Source organism: Myotis daubentonii, chromosome 15 (genome assembly GCF_963259705.1).
Source record: "Myotis daubentonii chromosome 15, mMyoDau2.1, whole genome shotgun sequence".
NCBI classification, from domain to species: domain Eukaryota; kingdom Metazoa; phylum Chordata; class Mammalia; order Chiroptera; family Vespertilionidae; genus Myotis; species Myotis daubentonii.
This window is the reverse complement of record NC_081854.1, coordinates 22645880-22657904: the sequence shown is the minus strand read 5'-3', so window position 1 is coordinate 22657904 and position 12025 is coordinate 22645880.

Sequence of the window (12025 nt, the reverse complement as noted above, 5' to 3'; positions counted from 1 at the left end):
CAAAAGGAAGATAATCCAATCAAAAAATGGGCAAAGGACCTAAATAGACACTTTTCAAAAGAGGACATTCAGAAAGCCAAGAGACATATGAAAACATGCTCAAAGTAGCTAATCATCCAAGAGATGCAAATCAAAACAACAATGAGGTATCATCTCACACCAGTCAGAATGGCTATCATAAACAATTCAACAAATGACAAGTGCTGGAGAGGATATGGAGAAAAGGGAACACTTGTGCACTGCTGGTGGGAATGCAGACTGGTGCAGCCACTATGGAAGACAGTATGGAGTTTCCTCAAAAAACTAAAAATGGAACTCCCATTTGACCCAGTGATCCCACTTCTAGGAATATATCCCAAGAAAACAGAAACACCAATCAGAAAGGATATATGCATCCCTATGTTCATAGCAGCACAATTTACCATAGGTAAGATTTGCAAACAGCCTAAGTGCCCATCAGCAGATGAATGGATTAGAAAACTGTGGTACATCTACACCAGGGGTCCTCAAACTATGGTCTGCAGGCCACATGTGGCCTGCCGAATACATTTATTCAGGCCGCCGGGTGTTTTTGCCGCCGCTGCCTGTTGCTTAGCAGCCGACTCGTCCCGGGCCCACAGTGCGCATGTGTGGAATGTGTGCCGCACTCTCCGACTCCCATCCTTCTCTCTGTCTCTCGACTCCTCCTCTCAGTCTCAGGTGTGATCAGACGAGTCAAGAGCTTGCCTGTGCAGAGCCTGCTGCTTGCTGCCTGAGGACCAATGTAAGAAGTTAGGCTTTTTTTTTTGAAGTTAGGAGGTCTATTTTTTTTTTTTTTGCAGTTAGTAGGGCCTTTTCTTTTGAAGTTAGGAGAGCCTCTCTTTTTTTGTTGTTGAAGTTTTGTTTCTTTACTTCAAAATAAGATATGTGCAGTGTGCATAGAAATTTGTTCATAGTTTTTTTTTTTTTAAACTATAGTCCGGCCCTCCAATGGTCTGAGGGACAGTGAACTGGCCCCCTGTTTAAAAAGTTTTGAGGACCCCTGATCTACACGATGGAATACTGTGCTGCTGTAGAAAATAAGGAATTCTTACCATTTGCAACAGCATGGATGGAACTGGAGAGCATTATGCTAAGTGAAATAAGCCAGTCGATGAAAGAAAAATACCACATGATCTCACTCATTCATGGATAATAAAGACCATTATAAACTGATGAACAAAAATAGATACAGAGGCAGAGCAGCCTCGAACAGACTGTCAAACTACAGCGGGAAAGCTGGGGAGGGTTGGGGGATGGGAGGGGTGGTGGTAAGAGATCAACCGAAGGACTTGAATGCATGCATATAAGCATAACCAATGGACATAAGACACTGGGGGGTAGGGGAGGCCGGGGGAATGTCAAGGGGGCGGGGGAAAGGAGACATATTATAATACTTTAAGAAATAAAACAAAATTAAAAAAAAAAGAGTACATACTTGGGTTGTAGATTCGATTCCTGGCCCAGTCAGGGTGCATATGAGAGTCAACCAATCAATGTGTCTTTCTCACATCAATGTTTCTCTCTGTCTCCCCATCTCTCTCCCTTCCTGCCTCCCTTCCACTCTTTCTAAAAATCAATGGAAAAAAAAATTCCTCAAGTGAAGATTAACACCAAAAAAAAATTGAGAACATGAAAAATCAAGGGAACATAATAGCACAAAAAGATCACTAATCTTTGAGTTACTGATCCCTAAGAGCATATTCATGATTTTCCCCCTTTGCCCACAACAAATTCAAAATAGGTGTTTTAAAGAAATTCAAAGAGCTATAAGAAAATACAGAAACAATTCAACAATATCAGGAAAATAATACATGAATAAAGTAAGAAGTTTAATAAAGATATAAAAAAAGAACCAAACAAAGTCTGGAGCTGAACAATACAATGAATGAAATGAAAAATTTCAATGGTAAAATGCAACAGGAAAATGGATGAAGCAGAAGAAAGAACCTGTAAGTTAGAAGACAGGAAGTGTAAATTATTGATTCAGAGGAGAAAAAGAATGAAGAAAACCTCTGAATTACAGGACATCGCCAAACAAAACTATATTAATATTATGGGAATCTCACAATAAGAAGAGAGGGAAGTGGTAGAAAGATTATTTAAAGAAATAATGCCTGATAACTTCCCAAATACAGGGAGAGATTTTGATATACAAATTTTCATGAAGCTCATAGGTAACCAAACAAACTCAATATAAAGAAATCCTCTCTAAGACACAAAAAATAAAACTGGTCAAAAATCAAAGACAAAGAAAGGAGTTGGGGGGGGGGTGGAGAGGGGAAGAAGCTTGTAACTCACAGAGAACCCCCCACTAGGATAACAGATTTTTTTTAGCAGAAACCTTATAGGCCAGGAGAGAGTAGGATGATATATTCAAAGTACTGAAAGAAAAAAACAATCTGCAAACCAATAATATACTATCCACCAAAGTTGTTCTTCAGAAATAGAGAGAAACTTTTCCAATAAAGGATGAAAGAGTTCATCACCTCTAGACCCACCTTAGAAGAAATACTGAAAGAAGTTCTTCAAGCTGAAATGAAAGGATGCTAATTAGTAACATGAAAACATAAAACTATATACACACTGGTAAAGGTAAGTATATATAGTCAAGTTCAGAACTCTAATATTGTACTATGGTGGTATGTTAAGCACTTAACTCTGACCTAAAAGTTTAATAATAAGTATAAAAAATAACTATACATATAATAAATTGTTAATGAATCATATTACAAAAAGAGGAAAATGTGGCACGAAACACAAGAGGGATGAGAACAGAGTTTTTGTATCTCATCAAAGTTAAGTTGCTATCAATGTAAAAAAGAATGTTTTTTTCTTAAATTAAATCTTTATTGTTCAGATTATTACAGATGTTCCTCTTTCCCCCCACCCATAGCTCCCCTCCATCCAGTTCCCACCCCCCCTTCATCCTCACCCCCCCCCGCACTGTCCTCATCCATAGGTGCACGATTTTTGTCCAGTCTCTTCCCGCATCCCCCACACCCCTTACCCTCCCCCAAGAATAGTCAGCCCACTCCCTTTCTATGTCCCTGATTCTATTATAATCACCAGTTTATTCTGTTCATCAGATTATTTATTCACTTGATTTTTAGATTCACTTGTTGATAGATGTGTATTTGTTGTTCATAATTTGTATATTTACCCTTTTTTTCTTCTTCTTCCTCTTCTTAAAGGATACCTTTCAGCATTTCATATAATACTAATTTGGTGTTGATGTACTCCTTTAGCTTTTCCTTATCTGTGAAGCTCTTTATCTGACCTTCAATTCTGAATGATAGCTTTGCTGGATAAAGTAGTCTTGATTGTAGGTTCTTGGCATTCATCACTTTGAATATTTCTTGCCACTCCCTTCTGGCCTGCAAAGTTTCTGTTGATAAATCAGCTGACAGTCATATGGGTACTCCCTTGTAGGTAACTGACTTTCTTTCTCTTGCTGATTTTAAGATTATCTCTTTGTCTTTTGCTCTTGGCATTTTAATTATGATGTGTCTTGGTGTGGTCCTCTTTGGATTCCTTTTGTTTGGGGTTCTCTGTGCTTCCTGGACTTGTAAGTCTATTTCTTTCACCAGGGAGGGGAAGTGTTCTGTCATTATTTCTTCAAATAGGTTTTCAATATCTTGCTCTCTCTCTTCTTCTGGCACCCCTATAATTAGGATGTTGGTATGCTTGAAGCTGTCCCAGAGGATCCTTACACTATCATCGTATTTTTGGATTCTTTTTTCATTTTGCTTTTCCGGTGGGGTGTTTATTGCTTCTTCGTATTTCAAATCTTTGACTTGATTCTTTCGTTGTTTAGTCTGCTGTTGGAACTCTGCATAATATCCTTTATTTTAGTCAGTGTATGCTTAATTTCTAGTTGGTCCTTTTTCATAACCTTGAGGGTCTCACTAGATTTCTTGAGGGTCTCACTACATTTATCGGCAGTCTCACCAGACTTTTTGAGGGTCTTACTAAATTTATCGGAGGTTTCTAGAAAGTTCTTGAAAAACCTTAAAAGTGTGGTTTTGAACTCTATCCAGTCGTTTGCTTTCCTTCATTTCTGTCATTTGTGACCTGTTTCTTTGTCTCCACATTTTTTATGCTTCCCTGTGTTGATAGAGTGGCTTTCTGTGCTAGGTGTCCTATAGGGCCCAGTGGCTCAGCCTCCCCAATTACCTGAGGTGGACACTCTTGGTGCACCCCCTTGTGGGCTTTGTGCATAGTCTTGTTGTAGTTAAGCCTTGATTGTTGTAGGTATCACTGGGAGGAATTGACCTCCAGGCCAATTGGCTGTGAGAATCAGCTGTGTCTGCAGTGGGAGAACTTCTGTGCTGGAAACATCCCTCCGGGGCAAGACTTGCTTCCATGGGGCTTTGGTGCTCACTCAGTCTGCCCCCTGAGTGTGTCCTTTATGGATCGGAGGAGCTGCAATCTGGATGGTCCCACTCTGACCACCGGGCACACTGGCTCCTGGATCTCTAAGGAGGTGCTAATCTAGCTTCTTCCTGAGGCTACCCAACAGGAGCTCAGCTGTGAAGCAATGCAAGTTGCCATGGGGCCTTGGGCCAGCTGCAAGTTTGTTAGGTAATTTTCAGATTGCAAAGGGCGAGGCCTTTCATATGCAAAAGCCGGCGCACAGCTTGGGCGGGGCGGAGGTCCCAGGGGATCAACAGGGCAGAGCAAGCATCTATCGCTGCTGTCAGAGGCCCCACTTCTCAGTGTCCCAGCAATCGCTGCAAGCACCTCCGAGAGAAAGCTGCCCTCGAGTTCTGACTGATGCCAGACTGTCCAGTTTCTCCCGTATGAGTCTGGGTCCCCAGAGACTCATCCGGAACTGGAGCTCAGAGCTTGAGACTCCCTACTTACTGAAAAAGGCAACTGTGTCCTCAGCTGCCAGCCCTCTCCATGTGCACCTCAGTACCTCTGTACTTTACTTCCGCACTGCAGCTCCTCTGAGTCTTGGTATGCTTTTCTCTTTCCTTCTAGTTGTAGAATTTCCACTCAGCCAGCCTTCCTGTGGTTCTGGATGATGTCCGTTCCATCTTTTAGTTGTATTCTTGAAGTGGTTGTGCTAAGCAGCAATCTCCAGTGTTTACCTATGCCGCCATCTTGGTTTTTCCAATAAAATAGAATGTTATAGCTATAAAATGTTTTATGTAAGTCTCATGGTAACCACAAAGCAAAACTAAAGTAGAAACACGAAAGAGGGAATGGAATCATAAAATTATCCATTCACAAAAGAAGGCAACGAGAGAAAGAAATAAACAAGGGAATTATAAAACAGCCAGAAAACAATGAATATGATGGAATGACTAAGACCTTATCCATCAATAACTACTCTAAATGTAAATGGATTGACGTCTCCGGTCAAAAGACATAAAGTGGCTCAATGGATATAAAGAAAACAAGATCCAACTATATGCTCTCTACAAGAGACTCACTTTAGCTTAAAGGACACACATAGACTCAATGTTGATGGTAAAAGGTATTCCATGCAAGTGGAAAATAAATAGCAGTGGTAGCTACATTTATATCAGACAACATAGACTTTAAGATAGAAACTGTAACATGACAAAGGAGGATATTATAAAATGATAAAGTGGTCAATTCATTAAGAAGATATAAGAATCATAGATATATATGCACCCAACATTGGAGCACCTAAATAAAAAGCAAATACTAATAGATATGAAGAGAGAGCTAGACAATAATACAATCATAGGAGACTTCAATTATACTTTTGACCATGAATAGATCATAAGACAGAAAATCAAATAAGGAAACATTGGATTTGAACTATACTTTAGACCACATGGACCTTATAAATATATAAAGAATATTCTACCCAAAAGCACCAGAATACATATTCTTCCAAGTACACACAGAGCATTCTCCAGGATGGAACACTTGCTGTGTCATAAAACAAGTCTTAGCAAATTGAAGAAGACTAAAATTATACCAAGTATCTTTTCTGACCACAGTAGAATGAAACTAAAAGCTAATACAGGAAGACAGATAGAAAATTCACAAATATGTGGAAATTAAATAATACACTCCAACAGCTAATGGGTCAAAGAACACATAAGATAAAATATATCTTGAAACAAATTAAAATGGAAAAACAATGTACTAGAACTTAAAAGATGCAGCAAAAGCAGTACTAAGAGGGAAATTTATAGCGATAAATGCCTACATGAAGAAAAAATAAAGATCTCAAATAAACAACATTTTATACATCAAGGAACCAGAAAAAAAAGAACTAAGTTTAAATTAGATTCTAGAAGAAGGAAGGAAATAACTAAGATCAGAACAGAAATAAATAAATAAAACACAGATCAGGGAAAAAATTAGATAAGATAAACATAATTAAGGACTTTAAAAAAAAGATAAACAATATTGACAAACTTTTAGCTAGGTTAAGAATAGAAGAGTCAAATGAATGAAAACAGAAATTAAAGGAGACATTATAATTGATACCAGAGAAATAAAAAGGCTCATAAGAAACTACTATAAGCATTTATATGCCAAAAATTGGATAATTTAGAGAAAATGAATAAATTCCTATAAACATTCAACCTATCAAGACTGAATCATAGGGAAAAAGAAAATTTGAACACACTAATAACAAGAAGATTGAACCACTAATCAAAAATCTCTCAAAAGAGAAAAACTCAGGACCAGATGTTTCCCTGCTGAATTCCACTAAATACCAAAAGAATGGATGCCAATCTTTTCCAAACCCTTCAAAAATGAAGTAAAAGGAACACTCCCAGGCTCGTTTTGAATCTAGCTATACCCTTACACAAGAAAAAAAGAAACAAATAAGAACACCACAAGAAGAGAAAACTACAGACCAATATCCATAAAAAATTTAGATGCAAATTTTTAACAAAAGATTAGTAGACCAAATCAACAGCACATTAAAAGAATCATAAACCATGATCATTTGGATTTATTCCTGGGATGCAAGGATGGTTCAACATATGCAAATAAATAAATGTGAAACACATATTATGAGAATAAAGGCTAAAATCATATGGTCATCTCAATAGATGGAGCAAAAGCATGTGAAAAAAAAACATTATTTCATAATAAAAACTCTCAACAAATTAAGGGCAGAACTGACATAACTTTACATAATAATTGAAATATATCACAAGCCCACAACTAAAATTATATTTAATGTTGAAAGACTGAAAGCTTTTACTCTAAGATCAAGAACAAGACAACATAGTCCTGGAAGTCTTAAACAGAACAATCAGGCAAAAAGAAATAAAAGGCATCCAAATAAAAAAGGAAGAAGGAATTAGCTACTAAAGAAAGTATATGTGTACCATGAATATGGACAATAGTTTTGTGAAGGCCAAGGGAGAGTAGCAGTGGGGAAATACCGGGGGAAAGCAGGACACCTGCAATTATGTCAACATTAAAAATTTATTTTCCGTGTTAAACTTTTTTTTCTTTATTGATTAAGGTATTACATATGTGTCCTTATCCCCCCATTATCCCCTACCCCGACTCATGCCCTCATCCCGCTGGTGTCTGTGTCCATTGGTTAGGCTTATATGCATGCATACAAGTCTTTGATTGATCTCTCCCCCTTATACCCATCCTCTCTTACCTTCCCTCTGAGGTTTGATGGTCTGATTGATGCTTCTCTGTTTCTGGGTCTGTTTTTGTTCATCAGTTTATGTTGTTCATTATATTCAACAAATGAGTGAGATCATGTGATATTATCTTTCTCTGACTGACTTATTTCACTTAGCACAATGCTCTCCAGTTCCATCCACGCTGTTGCAAATGGTAGGAGTTCCTTCCTTTTTACAGCAGCATAGAATTCCATTGTGTAGATCTACCACAGTTTTGTTTTTAAATATATTTTATTGATTTTTTACTGATAGGAAGGGAGAGGGATAGTTAGAAACATCAATGGCAGAGAAACATCGATTAGCTGCTTCCTGCACACCTCCTACTGGGATGTGCTCACAACCAAGGTACATGCCCTTGACCAGAATAAAACCTGGTACCTTTCAGTCCACAGGCCAATGCTCTATCCACTGAACCAAACTGGTTAGGGCTATACCACAGTTTTTTAATCCACTCATCTGCTGATGGGCACTTAGGCTGTTTGCAAATCTTACCTATGGTAAATTGTGCTGCTATGAACATAGGGGTGCATATATCCTTTCTGATTGGTGTTTCTGTTTTCTTGGGATATATTCCTAGAAGTGGGATCACTGTGTTAAATGGGAGTTCCATTTTTAGTTTTTTGAGGAAACTCCATACTGTTCTCCACAGTGGCTGCACCAGTCTGCATTCCCAACAGCAGTGCACGAGTGTTCCTTTTTCTCCGCATCCTCTCCAGCACTTGTCATTTGTTGATTTCTTTATGATAGCCATTCTGACAGGTGTGAGATGGTACCGCACTGTCGTTCTGATTTGCATCTCTCGGATGATTAGTGACTTTGAGCATGTTTTCATATCTCTTGGCCTTTCTTCTGTCCTCTTTCGAAAAGTGTCTATTTAGGTCCTTTGCCCATTTTTTGATTGGATTATTTATCTTCCTTTTGTTAAGTTGTATGAGTTCCCTATAAATGTTGGAGATTAAACCCTTATTGGTGATAACATTGGCAGATATGTTCTCCCATGCAGTGGGCTTTCTTGTTGTTTTGTTGATGGTTTCTTTTGCTGTGTAGAAGCTTTTAATTTGGTGTAGTCCCATTTATTTTCTTCGTAGTTTCCATGCCCCTAGTACAGTGGTTCTCAACCTGTGGGTCGCGACCCCTTGGGGGGTCGAACGACCCTTTCACAGCTGTCGCCTAAGACCATCAGAAAACACATATATAATTACATATTGTTTTTGTGATTAATCACTATGCTTTAATTATGTTCAATTTATAACAATGAAATTGGGGGTCACCACTACATGAGGAAGTGTATTAAAGAGTTGGGGCATTAGGAAGGTTGAGAACCACTGCTCTAAGAGCTGTATTGGTGAAGATATTGCTTTGGCATATGTCTGAGATTTTGCTGCCTGTGGATTCCTCTATATTTTTATTGTTTCTCGACATTAACAATTTTTAATAAGAAAAATAAAAAAGGACGAAGTAAAATGGTCTGTTTGCAGATGGTATGATACTCTAGAGCAGCCGTGGACAAACTACGGCCCGTGGGCCGGATCCGGCCCGTTTGAAATGAATAAAACTAAAAAAAAAAAAAGACTGTGCCCTTTTATGTAATGATGTTTACTTTGAATTTATATTAGTTCACACAAACACTCCATCCATGCTTTTGTTCCGGCCCTCCGGTCCAGTTTAAGAACCCATTGTGGCCCTCGAATCAAAGTTTGCCCACCCTTGCTCTAGAGACAATCCTAAAGAATCCATCAAACTGTGAGAACTAATTAACGAATGCAGCAGAGTTACATGATATAAGTCAACATATAGCAATTAACTGAATATATAAACTAACAATGAAATATCTATAAAAGAAATAAAGAAAACAATCCCATTTTCAAAGCATCAAAACAATAAAATACTTAGAAATAAATGTAACCAAGAAAGATCTGTACAACAAAAACTACAAGAGTTTGATAAAAGAAATGAAAGACACAAACAAATGTGAAGATATCCCATGGACATAGATTACAAGAATTAATATTGTTAAAATGTCCATACTTCCCAAAGCCATCTAAATATTTAATGCAATTTTTATCAAAAGTACAATGGATTTTTTTCACAGAAATTAGAAAACCAAAAACAATTCTAAAATTTGTATGGAATCACAAAGACCCTGAATACTCAAAGCAATACTGAAAAAGAAGAACAAAGCTAGAAATATCACCATTCCTCATTTCAAACTTTAGTACAAAGCTATAGTAGTCAAAACAATATGGCATAAAAATAGACACACAGGCCAATTAAACAGAATCGAGAGCCCAGAAACAAACCGATGTCTTTATGGTCAACTAATATTTGACAAGGGAGTAAAGAATACTCAATAGGAAAAGGATAGTCTATTCAATAAATAGTGCTGGAGAAACTGGACAATCCTGGGCAGAAGAATAAAATCAGAACCCTGGCATACACCACTCATTAAAATTAACTCAAAACGAGTTAAAGATTTGAATGTAAGAGCTGAAATCATAAAACTACTAGAAAAGCTCCTTGACATTGGTCTTGGCAATGATTTTTGGATATGATACCAAAAAGCAAAGGCATTGGTGGTATAGTGGTGAGCATAGCTGCCTTCCAAAAAGCACAAGAAAAGCAAAAATAAATAAGTGGCACCACAGCACACTGAAAAGCTTATGCACAGCAAAAGAAACAATCAACTAAATGAAAAGGCAATTAATATAATGAAAGAAATTATTTGTAGGTTTTGTATCTGATAAGGGTCAATATTCAAAGTATAAAAAGAACTCATACAACTCAATAGCAAATCCTATCTAATAAAAGAGAAACATGGTAATTAGTGTACGACCGCTGCCCTTCCCATTGGCTAATCAGGGCAATATGCAAATTAACTGCCAGCCAAGATGGCGGCCGGAAGCCAGGCAGCTTGAAACTAACATGAGGCTTGCTTGCTTCAGTGACGGAGGACTCCAACGTTCCCCACCTGCCACTGCAGGCCTCTGACCTGCAACTCTAAGCAACTATGTAACAAATATAGAAGCTAAACAAAACCCCAGAAACCTGCTTTAGTCCACTGGGCTTTGGCCAGCAGGATCGTAACATTGTAAACAAAGGCCAGAAACCACTTTCAGCAGCGGAGGCCTAAGAGCTGGAGCCAAGCCTGAGAGCTAACGCTGGCCCAGAATTTAAAAAAAAAAAAAAAAAAAAAGGAGTGGTTGGGAGCTTCCGTCACCCGCCAGCCTGAAAACAGCCCTCAGCCCCTCACCCAGGCTGGCCAGGCACCCCAGTGGGGACCCCCACTCTGAAGGATGTGTGACCAGCTGCAAACAGCCATCATCCCCTCACCCAGGCTGGCCAGGCACCCCAGTGGGGACCCCCACCCTGATACAGGACACCCTTCAGGGCAAACCAGCCAGTCCCACCCATGCACCAGGCCTCTATCCTACATAGTAAAAGGGTAATATACCTCCCAGCAATGGGATCAGCGGAGCCATGCGGCCTCCCGGCACCGGGATCAGTGTGACAGGGGCAGCGCCCAAACCCCCTGATCACCCTGCGGCTCTGTGTCTGACAGGGGGCGGGGCCACAACCTCCCTATCCGCCCTGCTCTGTTCATGACAGGGAAGGTGCCCCAACCCCCTGATCAGCCCTGCTCTGTGCCTGATAGGGGGGAGCTCCCCAACCCCCTGATCATCCTGCGGCTCTGTGTGTGACAGGGTGCGGCGCCCCAACCCCCCCCCCCCCCGCCCCACACACACACAAACGGGCCCTGCTCTGTGTGTGACGGGGTAGAGCCATAACCTCCCCATCGGCCCTGCCCTGAGTGTGACAGTGGCGGTGCCCCAACCCCCTGATCGGCCCTGCTCTGTGGGTGATAGAGGGCGGCGCCCCAACCCCCGATGGGCCCTGCTCTGTGCGTGACAGGGTACAGAGCCCCAACCCCCCTGATAGGCCCTGCTCTGTGAGTGACAGGGGGCAGTGCCCCAACCCCCTGATTGGCCCTGCTCTGTGCATGACGGGGTGGCACCGCAACCTCCCCATCAACCCTGCCTTGAGTGTGACAGGGGGCGGTGCCCCAACCCCACAATTGGCCCTACCCTGAGCATGACTGAGGGTGGCATCGCAACCTCCCAATCCGCCCTGTTCTGTGCATGACAAGGGGTGGCGCCCCAACTCCCCAATCGGCCCTGCTCTGAGCCCAACCAGGGGCTGCACCTAGGGATTGGGCCAGCTCTCTGCCACCCGGGAGCAGGCCTAAGCCAGCAGATCGTTATCTCCTGAGGGGTCCCAGACTGCGAGAGGGCACAGGCCGGGCTGAGGGACCCTCCCTCCCCCCCGAGTGCACAAATTTTTGTGCACCGGGCCTCTAGTAT